Source organism: Mesoplodon bidens (assembly GCF_964165515.1).
Source record: "Mesoplodon bidens genome assembly, chromosome: 2".
Classification (NCBI taxonomy): Eukaryota; Metazoa; Chordata; class Mammalia; order Artiodactyla; family Ziphiidae; genus Mesoplodon; species Mesoplodon bidens.
In genome coordinates this window covers 175,582,338-175,599,033 of record NC_138177.1, presented here as the reverse complement: position 1 = coordinate 175,599,033, position 16,696 = coordinate 175,582,338, and the positions used below count along the sequence as shown (strand labels likewise).

Below are 16,696 nucleotides of genomic sequence, written 5' to 3'. Positions count from 1 at the left end.
CAGGAAACCAGTGGGCCCACGTGTCAGCTGCTTTCCTCAGAGCTGGCCTGGGCGACGGGCAGCCGGCATACCCATCGCTCCTGGGAGCCACCTGCCCGCACTGTGTCTCACAAGGTTATTTGGGAAAGGTTGGAAGTCATCCCCTCCCAGTCCTCCAACGTGAAACGTTGGGGGAGAAAATATCTTGGGCGGGGCCTGCCTTGATCTCTTGAGCCCCGCTTAGTGTCTTTGATTCTCCTTGCGGGGGAGAAAGGGCAATAACACTTGGCACCTCCTTTCCACTTACCACTTACTAGAACAATAAATACTCTCTGAGGACTTCATTTCTGAGGCCAAGGCAGGTTTATTCCTTCGGTTGATTTCGGGCTGCTGTAGCAAAGACCCCAAAACAGGGTGGCTTAAAGAATCTGTTTGTCTCTCTCTTCTGTAACCATCCCAGGGGGGCATTGCAGGCTGGTGGGCATCTCTGCTCCCCTCGGCCTGTGAAGGATCCAGGGGAAGAGCCAAAATTCAGGGTCAGAGATTCCCTTTGGCAAGCGCGTGGCCGCGGGGAATGCTGGGCATCCGCGTCCCAGCTACAAGGCCAGCTGGGCGGGGAGGGAGAGGGGATTGTGCTGGATGGTTAGTTGGCTCTGTCCTTGTGGGTTTCCCTGACCAGAGGTGTGAAGTGAGCAGCAGAACACTGGCTAAGCCAGCTGTCTGTCCAGCACCCCACCACCCGTCCCCCAGGAAGCCTGGGACGCCGGTGCGCCCTCACCCGGGTGCTCCAGCCTCTCTCTGCGTTCTTCCCAGCCATACGTGTTACTCTTAAACCTAGGTAGACACTTTCCTGTTGGGGTTTTGTTTCCGGTGGGGCCACCTGGACAGGGTTCTGGGTGGTCTCTTCAGGCCATAGCAGGCAGGTGGTCTGTGTCACGGTGCAGCTGACGCCGTGTGATCAGAAGTCACTGTGCCAGGCACGCGTGCTTTCTCTATGCAACCCTCCTGCGGTCCAGGCAGATCTATACAAGCTCCCTCCACTCCCAGCTTCCCGGGGGCCTTGGGACATCCCCACCCTTCTCAGGAAGGAGATCCAAGTCTCAGGAGTCTCCCATGGGCACGAGTTGCTGGGTCCAGGCCGTGTGAGCTGATGTCCTTTGGTCTCGCCAGGTTTCACGATCCTGCAGAGTCGAGGCTGCCTCAGGAAGCAGCCAGACACTGTCTCAGCCTCCTTCGCCGGTATTCATTCCAGGACAGAGTCACCTGCCTTCTGTGTCCTGGGCCAGGGAAAGAATTCTCACCTGTATTCCCCCTTGTGGACCTGGGAGGAGGAGGAATACCTCTCTTTGCTGTTCCTGTGCCCAGGGGTATGGGCAGGGAGTGAGCAGAGGCTCATTTACCCACCGACGGCCCAGCTCCTGGAGCAGACGGCTCTCCAGACCTCAGTGTTCTGATCTGAGTGATGGGACAGTAACAGTGAAGTAAATGAGGTCGTGTCTGTGAAGGCGGTAACCATGATGTGCACCCTCCTCTGTTTAGCCCACAGGGCACAGAGCTATGCAGGCATTTCTTCCCAACTCTGTGCTGTACGATTTCTTATCCATCCCCAAAGGTCTTCAGGGCCTTGCTCAGGGACCCAGAGATCCCCCAAAGGCGACTGCTTTGTAGGAACGATAATCTCATCAACAAGGACTCGTCAGTATTCGGTCAAGGAAAGCCTTATTGAGCACCTACTGTGTTCCAGCACTGTTCTACGCACTTGGTCTACCATTCACCCCACTCCTGCTGGAAGGGATTAACCCCTTTCACAGATGGAGACAGCTGAATGAGGCTCAGGGAGGTTAAGTGACTTGGCCAAGGTGACAGCTAATTAGCAGCAGAGTCCGAAACTTCTTCCACTGCACTAAACACCTCATCTCCCCTCTGGATGAGGTCACGAGGGGTGAAGTTGGCCTGGACAAGAGACACAGGAGGCCATCCTAGCTCAGTCACGGGGACAGCAGACTCTGGCGTCAGATCTGGGCATGCATCCCATCTCTGTCACTTACTAGCTGTGTGACCTGGGGCAAATTCCTTAACCTCTCTGAACCACAGTTCCTTTGCAGAAGGCAACAATAACAATACCTAGTTTTCTTATAATTGAGGCCAATAATAGTAGCTACTTCACAGGTTGTCATGAGGATTAAATGAGGTATAAAGTGCTTGGCCCAGTGCCAAGTACCGTTAGTGCAAATACTTAGTGATTATCTGATGAGACAGGGTTTGGCAGGCTTCCTCAGATCTGTTTGGAGATGTTGGTCGCCTGATTCCCATTTGGGGTAGCCCAGACCTTAGACCCGCTGAGCCCATCTAAGTTCAAGGTAGCAAGCACCTCAAGCATCCTGCCTGGCATTCTACAAAGTCATAAATAAGATGCTTCCTCCCCAGCCACAGCACATGGTGAGTAAATTGCAGACAGATGTTGGCAGAAGGAGGCTGGGGCATGAAAAGGGATTTATATGCCCCTAATGAGAAGGACGAGAATAAACGCACAAGCCAAGTACGCAGCAGATGTCGGGCGACACTTGTTAATAACCGGCGTCCCTGCGGTGGGAAAATGCAAAGCCCCCAAAGACTTCCACTCTGGCCGGTCCCCACCTGCCCACCCTCAGTCTTTGGTTTGGGGGTGGTTGAAACTGGAATTCTTCGGCATGTGAGAGGATTAGGAACTCAAGCAAACACGCAAACATGGATGGTTCCAACATCAAAGCAACGAAAAGAATCAAGTCTGGCGAGAATGGGGGTTTAGAAGTTTCCTTTGTTTCTGTGGGGACGAGTCTGGGAATGTTTGGTTTGGGATTTTGGTCTCATCGTGAGGTTAAAGGCAGAAGCCCTGAATGATTGTTTAATAAGGAATGGTGTCGTCGCGTGAGTAAACTTACCCCAGAGTCCCTGCATGACTGCAGCCCTACACCTGTGGTGAGCTTGTCGCCCGTGGGACCCCTCTGGGGTGTCTTGATTTCCCCAGGCCCCCTCCGTTGCATTGATTTCTCCGAGAATTGAATTGATTTCTCCGAGAAAACGTGTCTAAATCTTCAATTTATTTTAAAATGACAGTACTAAATCCATTACATGTTAACATTATTTTTAAATGAAAATGACTCTTTTCCTAAACAAAAAGATTTGAGGGAAAAGAGCAGCATTGTTTCACAATTTTGCAAAAACTTTTTAATGTCTGACTTCGTAGAAAGACTGCTGAGTTCTCGTTAACTATTCCTTCAGTCAGGCTACTATGATTTATTGTTTTGGTTGAAAATCTAGCATCACACAGATGTGTAGCTGGAAGAGGGAAGAGTGTATTAATTGCCTTATTAGATAATTATGGATATTTTTCTTTGACTTCATACTAACTCACCAAATGGTAGTTTCTTAGAGGTTTGCTGAGTGTGGAATTATCCAGTGAAGGTTTTGTGCTCTGTTAGGCTGGACAAAACCATTGGTCTAATTGGTACTTTGAATGGCTATTGTACCCACACATGATTTTTTGAAATCTAACATTGATCACTTGGAAAATATTGGTTCACTGAGCAATGCACATCCTCCAAATCTTGGCATATTTCAATATCCAACATCAATAAGCCACATCTGTTAACATCACCACCAATCTCATTAGAAAATTCTTTAAGTCTTGAGGAGCTGGTAAAATCATAGTGGCAGATCAAGTTTGCCCAAATTTGGATTTTTGCTTAAAAGTTCAAGTTTTATCACTGGCAACGAATACTGTCATTTGTTTTCCTAGAAGTAACAGGCTCACTTACTTCATGTGTTCACTTAGTTCAGTAGTTTGCCAGATACTATAGTTTGTACGTTGGTCCTTCTTTCAAGTACAAAATTGTGAGCTACGAAAAAGTGGCTAGTTTAGCTGGCAACTCAAACAGTTGCACACATGATTTTCCTTGAGACAGCCATTGTACTTTGGTATGCAGCAAAAGAACTTTAAGTGTACTCCCCATTTTATTAAAAAATATGTACTTGGGGATCAAGTTTTAATAGAATTAATTCTTTTTACATCTTCATCAAGGTTATTCTTAAGTAAAACTGCCCCCCCTTTCTTTCAACTATGAGTGCACTGTGTAAAGAACTCAGTGACTAGTAATACAGTTTGATGCCACTGTTACGATTTCTGCTAGACGTCAGCATTTTACCCAGCATTGCTTTTGCACCAACATTGCAAATACTAACACAGTAAAACAGGCAAATAATGTCAGAGTGTTATTATGAAAATAGTTTTCCTCTTGGACCCCCTGAAATGTTATTGTTGGTGGTAGCGGTGGTGACAGCTAGCATTTTTGAGCACTTTTTGTATGCCACACACTTTAGCTCCTTTAATTCTCACAACAAGAGTATGAGGTGAGCTGTCAATGTGCCAAGATTACACAGCAGTTAGGTTAGTTAGCTGGTTAGGGCCAGCTTCAGACCTCAGCAGGGTGGCTCTGGAGCCCTTAGGTGACACTGGCAGAGGCAGAGAGGGCATTACTGCAGGGGAGATAGCTTGAGCAAAGGCAAGAAGGCCAGCCTGTGTATGGCGGTGGGAAGGTGGAGGCTTTGCATTCCGGGGATGGTGGGAGATGATCATGGTAAACCCCGAGGGCTGTACCCTGCAGTTCAGGGACATGGAGGTTTTGAGCAGGAGGAGGCAGTATGAGGAGTGAGGTGCTGAAGATGTTCCTGTGTCCCTTTCCCACCCTCTCCTTGCCTTTGCAGCCTCATCTCCTTCTAGCACGTGGATGCACATGTTATGTACGCGTGGTTCCTAGATGTGCCTGTGGATCCTCTCCCTTCTTTCTCCCCTGAGTCTTTGCATTTGCTCTCCTTCTCCCCCAGCCTCCTGATGGTCACTCTTCCTCCAAGTCCTGATTCAGGCTCTCCTCCCTCCAGGAATCTTTCTGGACCATCTCCACTCGATGGGTCCAGGGCCTGTGGTTGGCAGGATCATACCCCTTCACCCCCAAGACATCTGCCTCCTAATTTCTAGAGCACGTGAATATGGTAGTTTACGTGGCAAAGGAGAATTAAGGTTGTTCATCAGACATCCTTAAAATGGAGGGAATATCCTGTAGGCCCAGCGTAATCCCAAGGCTCCTTCAGAGTGAGACAGGAGGCAGAAGAGTCAGAGATAAAGTCCGAGAACAGAGACTGGAGATTCAACGTGAGGACCCAATCCACCATTGCTGGTGTTCAAGGTGGAGGAAGGGTCCACAAGCCAAGGAATGTGCGTGGCCTCCAGAAGCCGGAAAAGACAGATTCTCTCCTAAAGCCTCCAGAAGGAATGTAGCCCTGCCCACACCTTGATTTTAGCCCTCTGAGACCCATTTCAGACTTCTGACCTCCAGAACTATAAGATACTAAATTTGTATCTTTTTAAGCTACTGAATTTGTAGTTATTTGATACAGCAGCAGGAGGAAACTAATAAGGGCCCCTCCTCCCGGGACTTCACAGCCCTAGATGCTGAGCTCCCTCAGGACTCAGCACACATGGAGGGGCATCTGTTTCCTACCCGGTTTGCCACTTGCCAGGCTCCTGCAGGCACAGTACCCAGCACAGATTCAGCCTCACCATCTGAACAAAGTCGATGATTGGTGAGCACGGCAGAGAAGAAACGATGCCCAAGTTTCCTCTCTTTAGCACAAGGAATAAGCCCTGTTGGGGCCTTTTCCCTGCCTCACAATGAGTCGCCTGTCCTAGACTGAGCTCCTGGCAGGAACTGAGCCTCATTATTTAATTTGCTCATTCAACCAATGTTTCATGAAAACTTCCCCACAAGAGAACCTGTGCCTGTGGCTCAGATAATTCAGAGGCAAGTGGGACCCAGGCCCTGCCCAGAAACCCACAACATACTCAATGCAAGTTGGTTGAATAATATATTTTTTAATGACCAACCAGGCCTGAAGATAAGAATCTACGCCACAGATATTCTGCTTGAAGAGTTCTGGGGTGCAGAGAATGTCTTAGGCCTTGAGCAGCAGGGGACACCAGTGTCCTTTAGGTTCCTAGCAGATGTGGCCATGCTTTGGCTGCCATTGCAAGTGTAACCAGTCCTGCAGGCAGTGGGGTGGTAGGTGGCCCGAGTGGCTATTGAATAGAATGATGTGTTACCGATGCTGGGATGGCTCTGCCCACCTGCTTTTTTACACACACATCCTTGTCTCCAGAGCTGTGTGGGTTTGAAAAGCAACTTAATGTTTCCTGTTTCCCTTCCCACATCCACACTCCACTCTTTGTCTCATTCCTTGCGTCAAAGACTTGTTCATCTTTTGGGCAGTCTATCGCCCTGGGTTGAATTTATGTGCTCCTCTTCAATAAGTAAGGCATACATAGAACCTTCCACTGTTTCTTAGGCCATCTAGCCTGATGCCCTAGGGGCCGCTGCCCCTTTGTCCCATAGCCCTGATGTTGAAGACACTTAGCCTGGTACATCTTAGAATTTGGTGGAAGCTTCCAGAGAGTTTTAACTTTACAGACGGAACATCTTCCTAATATACTACCGACTGTTTTTCACAGTTGACAGATCCCCCTTGAAAGCTTCTCAGACTCCAGATTTGATCCAGCTGAAAATAATCTATGGTCAGGTGGAAGAAGCGTCCAGAGTCTTTGCTGTTTCTGTTGCAGCTCTGGCTGGGCTGTGTGTCTCTAGCAGGTTAGCTGCTTCACGTGACAGCTGGATTCCCAGAAAAGAGCACATGCCCTAATGCACATGTTTTTTAACAGGTGTTTCTTTGGAGTAGTTTGAGATTTCCAGAAAAGTTGCAGAGTCCCTCTATGACTGGTTCCCCCATCCTCAGCATCTTAGATAGTGCAGTGCATTACAGGGATGCTTTTCGGGCCACTTCCTGCTTTATGTTTGCTATTGTCTCATTGGCCAGAGCAAGTCACATGACCAAGCCCAGCATCATGTGGGCAGAGACGCTGGAGGCTCTGGTTCCGGGGAGGTGGGGTTTGTTGGCAGCCATGACTGAGGATCCGCCACAGAGAGCATTTTAAATAGAATCATATCCAGAATCTGCTTAGAGTCCTGGTGTCTGGTGACTGCCAACACACGACATCGACCTTGTCCCTTTTGACTCCTTTGCTTTTTATAGGTTTTTGTACCCGAATGACTGATGTCCTCTCTCTTCTCCCTGTCTGGGGTTTTTGTCCTGGGCCCTTGACCCTATGAGTTGGAAAGGCAGTCAGTCCAGTCCTGTCCCCCCAGGCCCCCTTTGTCACCCTTCCCGCCTGCCCAGGCCAGAATCTGTTCCATGGCCCCCCAAACAATTACCCTTTCTGGGGTCTCCTTCAATGCTTTGGGTCCAGGTCTCAGTAGACTCCACTGTGTATTAATGTTCTGATTATCCTGAGAAAAGAGGAAGGACTGGTTAGTTTGAAAATGCTCAAGACGCCCTCCAGGACTCACCCTCCACATATCTGATGCTTGTTTAGGAAGCAGGTACCAGAGCCCAACCTCTTCCCTATTCAGAAAAAACCTTGTACACCCATTCTGTAGTTGGGATGACTGAAGTGTGAGCACATAGTAAATTGCTTTTGAGCAGTAATCACCTCAGCTAACGTTTATTTAGCACTTGGACTATGCCAGGCACTCTAATTGCTTTGCCTGCATGAGCCCATTGATCCTCCCAACAACCCTCATTAGGTGAGTGGTGTTTATTAGCCTCAGTCTCCCCATCTACAAAATGGGGATGCGAGAGACTAAGGATTTTTCTAATCTCCTGGCTAGTAGACTTGAGAGCCCACACTTGATCTCCAGTGACTCTAGTTTCCAAACCTCTGTTCTTAGCAGATACTCTTTTTATTCTAGGCGTCTTAGGGGTGGTTGTAGCAGTAGAGAGGAAGGGAGTGAAATCGGGAAGAGAGGAGAAAGAGGGACAGATCTCGGTTTGGAAGCCCAGCGTTCTTAGCTGTCACTCGGACCCCTTGAGGCACCGGGATTTGTGGATTCATTCTTAGTCTTTGCTCTGGAGCTTGTCCCGGAGACTAACGGTTTCAAGGCTGGTCTCGGGGACACACAAGCCAGAAGCTTCTCTTCCCGACCTCCTCTCCCTCCGCTGCTCAGTGAACACGCTTCAGTCCCAGGAAATGCCAGTGGCCTCGGCTGCCATGTTTAAGAAGTGAGCAAGGGCTGCAGACCTTGAGCTGCTGCTTTTAGTTCATCCCCACTCCCCGCCCAGGAAGTGTCAGAGGTTGATCGGCTGAGAGGAGGAGAACAGAGCGCAGTGTGAGAAAAGCCAGGTTCTGGCTATGCCTTTCACAAGACATTGCCCAAGACCCTGTTCAACCCTGTTTGGAGCTGTGGCCTCTATCACTGTGCAGGCCCATCTTGCCGTGATGGGGTCAGGACATGGCCCTGAACCCGTGGCAGGAAGTGAAAGCCACACTGGCCTCTGGCCTGGGAGAAGAGCTTTGGTGTGAGCCAGGCCGGGGCGGGAGGGGGCGGTGGTCCTCAGAGCTGGCCCTCCTTCTGGGGCAGCCATGGTGGGCACTGGCCCAAGGTGGCCATGGACACAGGGTCAGGTCTGAGAGGGACCTCCACTGTGATTCTCCTCAGCCTTGGTTGACTCCCCAGGGGATGCTGTCCTGGCCTCAGACAGGGATCTGGGGGTGAGCTTCCTTCCTGGAAGAGCTGCCCCTGATGATGGCTGAACAGGAGAGGGGGGAGCAGATCTCTGTGGGCCTTGAGGGAAATATGAGGTGTGGGTGGCAGGCAGGGGCAGCACAGTTTCACTCAGACGTAGCGAGCCTTCTCGGGGATCTCCTGGGCTGACCCTGTGCTGAGCCCTCCACCCACCTCATCTTCACATTCTCCTCAGATCCAGCCCACGACATAGGTGGAGTTAGCCTGACTTTACAGTTGGGGAAACTGAGGTTCCAAGAGGGTCATACTGCATGCTGGTCTCAGTGTTTGGACTTGAAGTCTCATGCCTGACACAGATCCCTTCCTACTGCGCCAGCATTCAATTCTGATCCGTAGAAATCTCTTCAGTGTTGATAAAAATCTTAACCTAGAACCCCACTCACTTATTCATTCAACAAACACTTGTTGAGGTCCTCCTATTGGCCAGGCATTGTTCTGGGCCTTTGGGGGTGTATCTGTGAGCCAAACAGACAGATCCATTTGTCATGGATTTGTGTAACAAACAGCCCCCAAATCTCACCAGCATTTTTCTTATGTCCCGTGATTTTGTGTGTCAGGGACATGGCAGGGTGCAGCCGGGTGATTCTTCAGTTCCACATGGTGGGTGAGGGTTGTGGGTTCTGCTGTGGTGAGCTGTTCCACTGGAGAGTCCAAGACAGCTTCACTCATGTGTCTGGTGCCTTGGTGGGGTGTCTGGGCTCAACTGGGACTGACAGCTAAAACACCCATTTGTGGCCCCTCCAGCATGGTAGTCAGACCTCCTCCACAGGCTCAGGGATCCCACAGAAAGAGTTTCAGGAAATCCAGGAGCAAGCTGTAAGGCTTCTTGGCCTCAGACCTTACTTAGTGTCATTTCCGCTGCATTCAGTTGGTGACAGGCCAGCACAAGGCCGGCCAGACTCCACCCTCTAAAAAGCACGTATGGGAAGTATTATTGTGTCCATCTTTGCGAAAATACCATCTGCCACATAGGGGAGGGAGAAGGCCAGCAACAAACAAAGAACATAGAAAAACTAAGTCGTATGTGTTAGAAGACTGTCAGTACGAGGGGGACATAGAAATTGTACAGTGAGATGAGATAGGACCCAGCCATGCCACTCCTAGGTTTTTACTCACCTAGGAAATATATATATATCTGCACAAAGACTTGTACACAAATGGTCCTAGCAGCTTTATTTGTAATAGCCAAAAACTGGAAGCAGCCCAAAAGTCCATCAACAGAGGAATGAGTAAACAGACCAGTATATCCTACAATGGAATCCCGCTTGGCAACAAAGCAACAAACTATCAAGACATGCAGCCACATGACAGGTCTCAAAATCATTATGCTGAGTGCCAGAGTCCAGAAAGAAAAAACTATATCCTGTATGGTTCCATTCATGTGAAACTCTAGAGAATGGAACCTAATCTGTAGGGACAGAAAGATCAGTGGTTGCCTGGAGGGTGGGAGGAGGGGCAGGAGTGTGGCTTTCAAAGGGGAAGAGGAAGGGCTTCCCTGGTGGCGCAGTGGTTGAGAGTCCGCCTGCCGATGCAGGGAACACGGGTTCGTGCCCCGGTCCGGGAAGATCCCGCTTGCCGCGGAGCAGCTGGGCCCGTGGGCCATGGCCGCTGTGCCTGCGCGTCCGGAGCCCGTGCTCCGCAACGGGAGAGGCCACAACAGTGAGAGACCCGCGTATCGCAAAAAAAAAAAAAGGTTGGTGGGGGGGAAGAGGAAGCTTTTGGGGTGATGGAAACGTCTCTGTCTTGATTGTGGTGATGGTTTTACAGGTGTTTACGTATGTCAGGTTATATCAAATGGTCCATGTTACCTATGTGCATTATTATTGTATGCTATTTATTAGCAGTAAAGGTGTTTTAAAAAGAGGGTGTGGTGGCTTAGGGATCCTGAGCACGAGGCGTTTTGGACTGAGGGGCATTCATTGCTCCACGGGCCACACTCAGGCAGCCTGCAGCTTAGCCTTCATGCTGGCCTCAGCAGGTCACAGAGGGGACCCAGCCCCAGGTGGGAAGAGCCCTGTCCTATCAGGGCACCAACACCCAGGGCTCCTGGGCTCCAGAAACAGGCAGAGACCAGGGAGGTCCAAGGCTGCCGCATGTGCTGTGGCCTGGGCTCCCAGCCCAACTCTTTAAATAGGTCCAGCGACACGGGCTGGCCAGTGGCTATGACAGAAGCTGCTAACAACCAGGTGAGCTTCATGCCCAGAGCCTGATGTGGGGACACCAAAGGAGGAGAGGCATTTTGGGGCACTGAGCTAAACACTCAGAACAGTCTAGAAAGGAGCCTTCTGATTCAGCTGGAGGCCAGGTGCTATGGTAGGGAAAAGATGGAGGTTAAAATCCAATGGCTTGGGAATTCCCTGGCGGTCCGGTGGTTAGGACTCCACACTCTCACTGCTGAGGGCCTGGGTTCGATCCCTGGTCAGGGAACTAAGATCCCACAAGCCACGCTGCATGGCCAAAAATAAATAAATAGAATTTAAAAATCCAATGGCTCCATAATATCTTAAAAATTAATACTTATATTTAATGTCTAGGTAATGAATACAATTTTTATATATTCATTGAATATTTCCCTGAGCCAGGAATGCATGGGCTTTAAAGAATGATCTCAGATAGGCTTCACCATTTTTCTGATGAGAAGGTTGAGAGCCAGAGAAGTGAGCTGCTGAAAGGCGGAATTTAAGCCAAGGAAGGTGTGCCTGGCTCTGGGACCTCTGGGGTATAGCCAGTGCCCTCCACAGCCCCATAGGGAGCCCGCTGCTGTTTGTTTCAGTGGCTAACAGGTTTTTAAATGATGAATCCTTTGTGATGTGCGTCTCAGGGACAGGCTGGGCCTGTGAATCCGAGGCACTGGGGCATGTCGGAGCGGGCCGTCCTGAGTCAGGAGTCCAGGGCTCTCCAGCAGTGTTGCCCTCAGCCTCTGCGGGCCTCATCTGGCGGGCGGGTTGGGCTGAGTGCTCTTATGAGCCCCTGTTGTAAGGCACCATGAACAGAATACTACTCAGAATGCAGGGGAAAATACCTGTGTGAGGGGGCGAGCAAGCCAACCTCTGAGAAAGCCGAGACAGCAGCCTGACGCTGCCCACTGACTGCAGAAGTGGTCATAGAAGTGGTGCTGGGGGCTTCCCTGGTGGCGCAGTGGTTGAGAGTCCGCCTGCCATGGGGTGGGGGGCTGTGATGGGGCGGGGGAGAGGCATGGACGTGTATACACTGCCGGGCGTGGGGTGGATGGTTGGTGGGGGGTGGCCGCGTGGCGCGGGGGGATCGGCTCGGTGCTTTGTGGCCACCTGGAGGGGTGGGATGGGGAGAGTGGGAGGGAGGGAGACGCAGGAGGGAGGGGATGTGGGAACAGATGTATATGTATGACTGATTCACTTTGTTGTAAAGCAGAGACTAATAAAAAAAAAAAAAAAAAAAGAGTCCACCTGCCGATGCAGGGGACACAGGTTCTTCCCCCGGTCCGGGAAGATCCCTCATGCTGCGGAGCGGGTGGGCCCGTGAACCATGGCCGCTGAGCCTGCGCATCCGGAGCCTGTGCTCCGCAGTGGGAGAGGCCACAACAGTGAGAGGCCCGCGTACCACAAAAAAAAAAAAAACAAAAGAAGTGGTGCTGGTATCGGCGTGTCCCTGGGTCACACCAGCTGGGCCTCTGACTGCCGCCAGGCCTCCCACTCTCACCCCAGCCCAGGACCTACACCCCACTGCTGACCAGAAGCCCTTAGCCTCTGACCTTCACAGCCCCTGAACTCCAGAGAAGTTGCTCGACCAGGAGCTCTGCACCATGAAGATCTAGAAGAATCTTTCTGATTCAGGCCTTGCCAGCAGAGTGGTGCCCAAGGAAAGAAAGGTCTTTAGCAAGAACCCATGGGCTCAGGCAGGAGGAGGGGGATGGCCCAGGGCCAGTCAATATCCCTAACCCCTGCCAAGCCCTCCAGGAAGAGGCTGGGCCGTGCTTCTCTCGGTCGGTGTTGGCTCCTGGCTGCCCTGAAGACAGGCCTGGTTAGATGCAGCTAGAGAAGCGTTGGTCATCCTGGTGCTACTGACCCTTCCATCTCCCACCCAGTGTTCAGCACTGGACCCAGCACGTGGCAAGGGACTCATAAACAGGTCTGAGATGAAGGTGGAAGATGGAAAGCAACATGGAGCCGTTGGGACTGTGTCCCTTTTTTGGGGAGGTGGCTGTTGACTCAGCAGTTTAAGGCCGGGAGCGCCTTGAGGTCGGGGCCTGAAGTGTGTTTGTCTCTGTGTCCCTGTGATTGTCCCACTCCTGCTGCTGAGGAGTGAGCAAGGCCGGGGAAGCAGGACAGAGCAGAGACGAAGCGCGTGCTGGGCCCACAGGGCTGGCACCCAGTAGGTGTGCAGGAAATGGGCCAAGAGCAGAGGGAGGGCTCACCCCACGTGAATGTACCTACAGTCTGTCAACAGACCCGGAAGTTCCTGTGCGTGGGCAGCGCCCCTCAGCTTGGCTTTTCCAGTTACATGACCCATTGGTGCCATCTCAAGCTCCGACCTGTGTCTCCTGCCAGGATGACCGTGGAGTGCATCATGCTCCCTGCTCCCTCCCCAGGCCAGGCGCTGGCATGCGTGGAGAAAAAACAAGGGTGTAAGCCTTTCTTTCTTCTTCCTGGTTCAGGTGACTGCAGACTGGGGGAGAATCACTTCCTTCGGGGGCAGAACGGGCTGGGGTGGCCCTGGGTGGCACGCAGCAGAGGGATGGACTGGGAGCTTTGGCCAGGCTCCGCCAAAGCAGGGCCATTTCCTGGCTGGAATTCCCGGAGGAGCGTGGCTTTGGAGAACCGCTGCAGAGGCTGAAAGCTCACACACTGCCCAGGACCACTGGGGGGCTGGCTCCGCATTGCCCTGCCAACGCCAGCCCTCTTGGCCGCTCACCTGGGCAGGGCTGAGTGTCACCAGCGTCAGTTAAGCCTCGTACGCACTGTGAAGTTGTGTTGGCATCTTGAGGTCAGTTTCTGTTCCAGGCAAAGTCTGTCCCCGCAAGGGCCTCTCGCCTCCTGCCCTTCCCAGCTGTGGCCCATCCTTGCTGAAGCCCTCTTTCTTTCCTTGGTCACCGCACCTTGCTGGAGGGCCAGAATCAGAATGGAGTCAGAATGCTTCTTCTAGATGTTCATGGCCCAGAGCTCATAGGTGAGCGACTGACTTCTCCAGAGTTTGGGGACTGCAAGGTCAATGGGTTTGAGAATAACACTTTTACTGGCCTGTTCAAGACACTGGGTCAGGATGGAGAGCAAAAGACGTGGCTGGTTGGTGATGTTCCAATTATCAAAAGCACCCGGCACCTTGATCCATATGATCACGGGGAGGAGGTTGGAGGTGTGTGATCACATTTATGGGACTGTTTTGTCCTCTTTTCAGATGAGAAGGTGGTAAAATAGTTCCCCTTTCCCCTTTTTGGGATCTTCCATACCCACCAGTGAAGCGCCTGGAAATAGTCTTCTTCTGGTGGATTTCTCTTCATCAGAGAGGGTTTCTTCTTCCTACTCTTGTGGAATTCAGACACCCCCACCCCCGCACCTCCACCCCAGGCTGCCAGCAGACTTACAGGGCAGTTTCTTGTTGGTGATTGATGGCCACCGAGCACTGTGGAGTTTGTGTGGGCTGGAGGCCCTGCTTGCTGTGAGGGCTGGGTGTGTGGAGGTGGCATTGCTCCCCTGCAAGTATGGGGGCTTTTCCAGGCAGAAGTGGGCTTTCTGAGCTGTTTCTAGAAGGGGGATATGAGGCCAAGGCACAGTGACCTCTGTTGCTAGTTTGTTAGTAGCAAGTGGAAAAGATGGTGAATAATTTGGGAGTGGGAGGTATAGGGAGAGGTCAGTGCCCCCAAGAGAGGGGGCTTCACCTCTGCCATGTTATGCTCTGTATGAGTGCGGAGAGCAGGGCAAGCAGAGGATTTCCTGTTCAGACCAAGCAATTAGGAGATATTTATACAGGGAAGGGAAGGTACCCTCTGTGGTTCTAGGTAGGGTCCAAGTTCTCAGGAAAGAAATGAATAGTGGAAAGGAGCTGTCCTTCACTGAACACCTACAATGCGCCATCAACCAGAAAAGCAAATACCTTGTGTAATCCTCCCCACCATCCTACAAAGTTCCTTTCTAGTCTCCTTTTCTCCATGTGAGGAATATAAGCTTGGAGAGGTTGCATGACGTGCCCAAAGTCATATGGGTAGTAGAACCAGAACTAGGCTTGGTGTCCCCTCCACTTGAACTTGGACAAGTTGCTCAACTCTCCTTCCCCATTGGTAGAATATCCCCATCAGTACCATAATAGCGCCTACCCAGTGGTTGGGGGATTAAATGAGATGATTCATAGAAAGAGGTTGGAACAGTAAGTATTTATTTATTAAATATCAGCTGCTCTTATTTTATTATTATTCTTTTACTAAGTTCAGAGTGGCTGCATAATTTATTGTCCAAACTAGGAGAGTTTTTCAAGAAAATGAGAGCCTATTAAAAGTTGTCCTGGGGGCTTCCCTGGGGGCGCAGTGGTTGAGAGTCTGCCTGCCGATGCAGGGGACACGGGTTCGAGCCCTGGTCTGGGAAGATCCCACATGCCTCAGAGCAACTAGGCCCGTGAGCCACAACTGCTGAGCCTGCGTGTCTGGAGCTTGTGCTCCGCGGCGGGAGAGGCCGCAACAGTGAGAGGCCCGCGCACCACAATGAACAGTGGCCCCCACTCGCCGCAGCTAGAGAAAGCCCACGCACAGAAGTGAAGACCCAACAGCCAAAAATTAATTAATTAGTTAGTTAGTTAATTTAAAAAAAAGAATATTCAGCAAGAGCTGAGGCATGTAAACAAATTCACAAACGTGGAGCTAACTTAATGTCCAATCAGACTGTTAAAGTAAAAAAAAAAATTGTCCTGGGACATTAAGAGCCAACTGGGACTGTCCCAGACAAATGGGATCTATAGCCCTTGATCCACAGACAGGATGTGAGTAAGTGGACAGGTGTCAGGCAGGTACTCCGGGTCAGAGGATGGTATAAGCAAAGGTGTTGGAGGGTGGGTGCTCATGGTCTACACAGGTGACCGTGAGGTGGCCAAGGGGCCCACCTACCCTACCGGACAGGAGAAGTAACATCTCTCCACCTGCACCCTGACCCCATTGCCCACAGGGCATCCTTCCCCTTCCCCAGGTTCATCTGCATGCTCCAAGGCCGCATGCCTGGTCAGCATAATTTATGAGGGCACTACAGGCCACTCCATTCTTTATGGACCTGAGAAAGATGTGATCTTTACGACAGAGAGGCATAGTATGACATCTCAGAAACCATTCCGATGCCCTGTCAGGCAGGAGGGAGCAGAGGTGGAAAAGGATGCTATTAAGTCACGAAGTGCATCCCCAGTTGACACCAGAAGAACAAAGCTTTCGGGTGGAGGCTCCAGAAGGAAGGATGTGGGAGGCCGGGGAGGGAGGTGGGGTTGCTGGAGGAGGCTCCTGTCTCCTAGCCTGCGTGGCTTCCATGTAAACCTCAGCAGGAGCACGTGAGGCCTTGACAAGGTGGGGTTTCCAGGCAACTGTTGTTACCCACCCACAAGGACCTGGTGTCTCCCAGTGGAGCAAGGTGTTCCTGGGGGTTCAGGTTCCCAGAATGGTCAGGGAGAGAGAGGAAGTAGCTGGGAGCTATAGGCCAGGCTCGGTGTGGGGAAGTGACATGCCCCAGCTAAGCTAGGAGCTGCATCCTAGACCCATATCCTTACTCCCAACCCTGAATGCTCACTGAAGTTCTTCATTTTTTACTGTCTGTTCCTAAAACAGATTTCTAAATTTTTTAACAGGACCTTGATCCTAGTAGAGCAGTTCTGTACATAAAGATCTTACCTCAAGAAATATAGGCCAATCACCAATCTATGGATTGTAAATGCATATTTTTCAAATTAATGGGACTCCCACTAGCCTAATGTAGGCTTTGTGCAAATTAGAAAAAGGCATGTAGACAGATTAGGCAAAGGTGCCCCCCCCCACGACATTGCACACAGGTCTACTGACCTGTATAGCCTGGTGACTTGGCGGGCAGCACCTGTGTGTGACCGCA

The 16,696-nt window shown here is 51.1% G+C and overlaps 1 protein-coding gene across 3 annotated transcripts in view; it reads left to right on the top strand.

Annotated features, from left to right (window-relative positions):
• KAZN (kazrin, periplakin interacting protein) overlaps nucleotides 1–16,696 on the top strand; it is a gene marked incomplete at its 3' end in the record, with an annotated part of 474,913 nt that overhangs the window by 349,322 nt on the left and 108,895 nt on the right. The gene's annotated exons all lie outside the window — the stretch shown is intronic.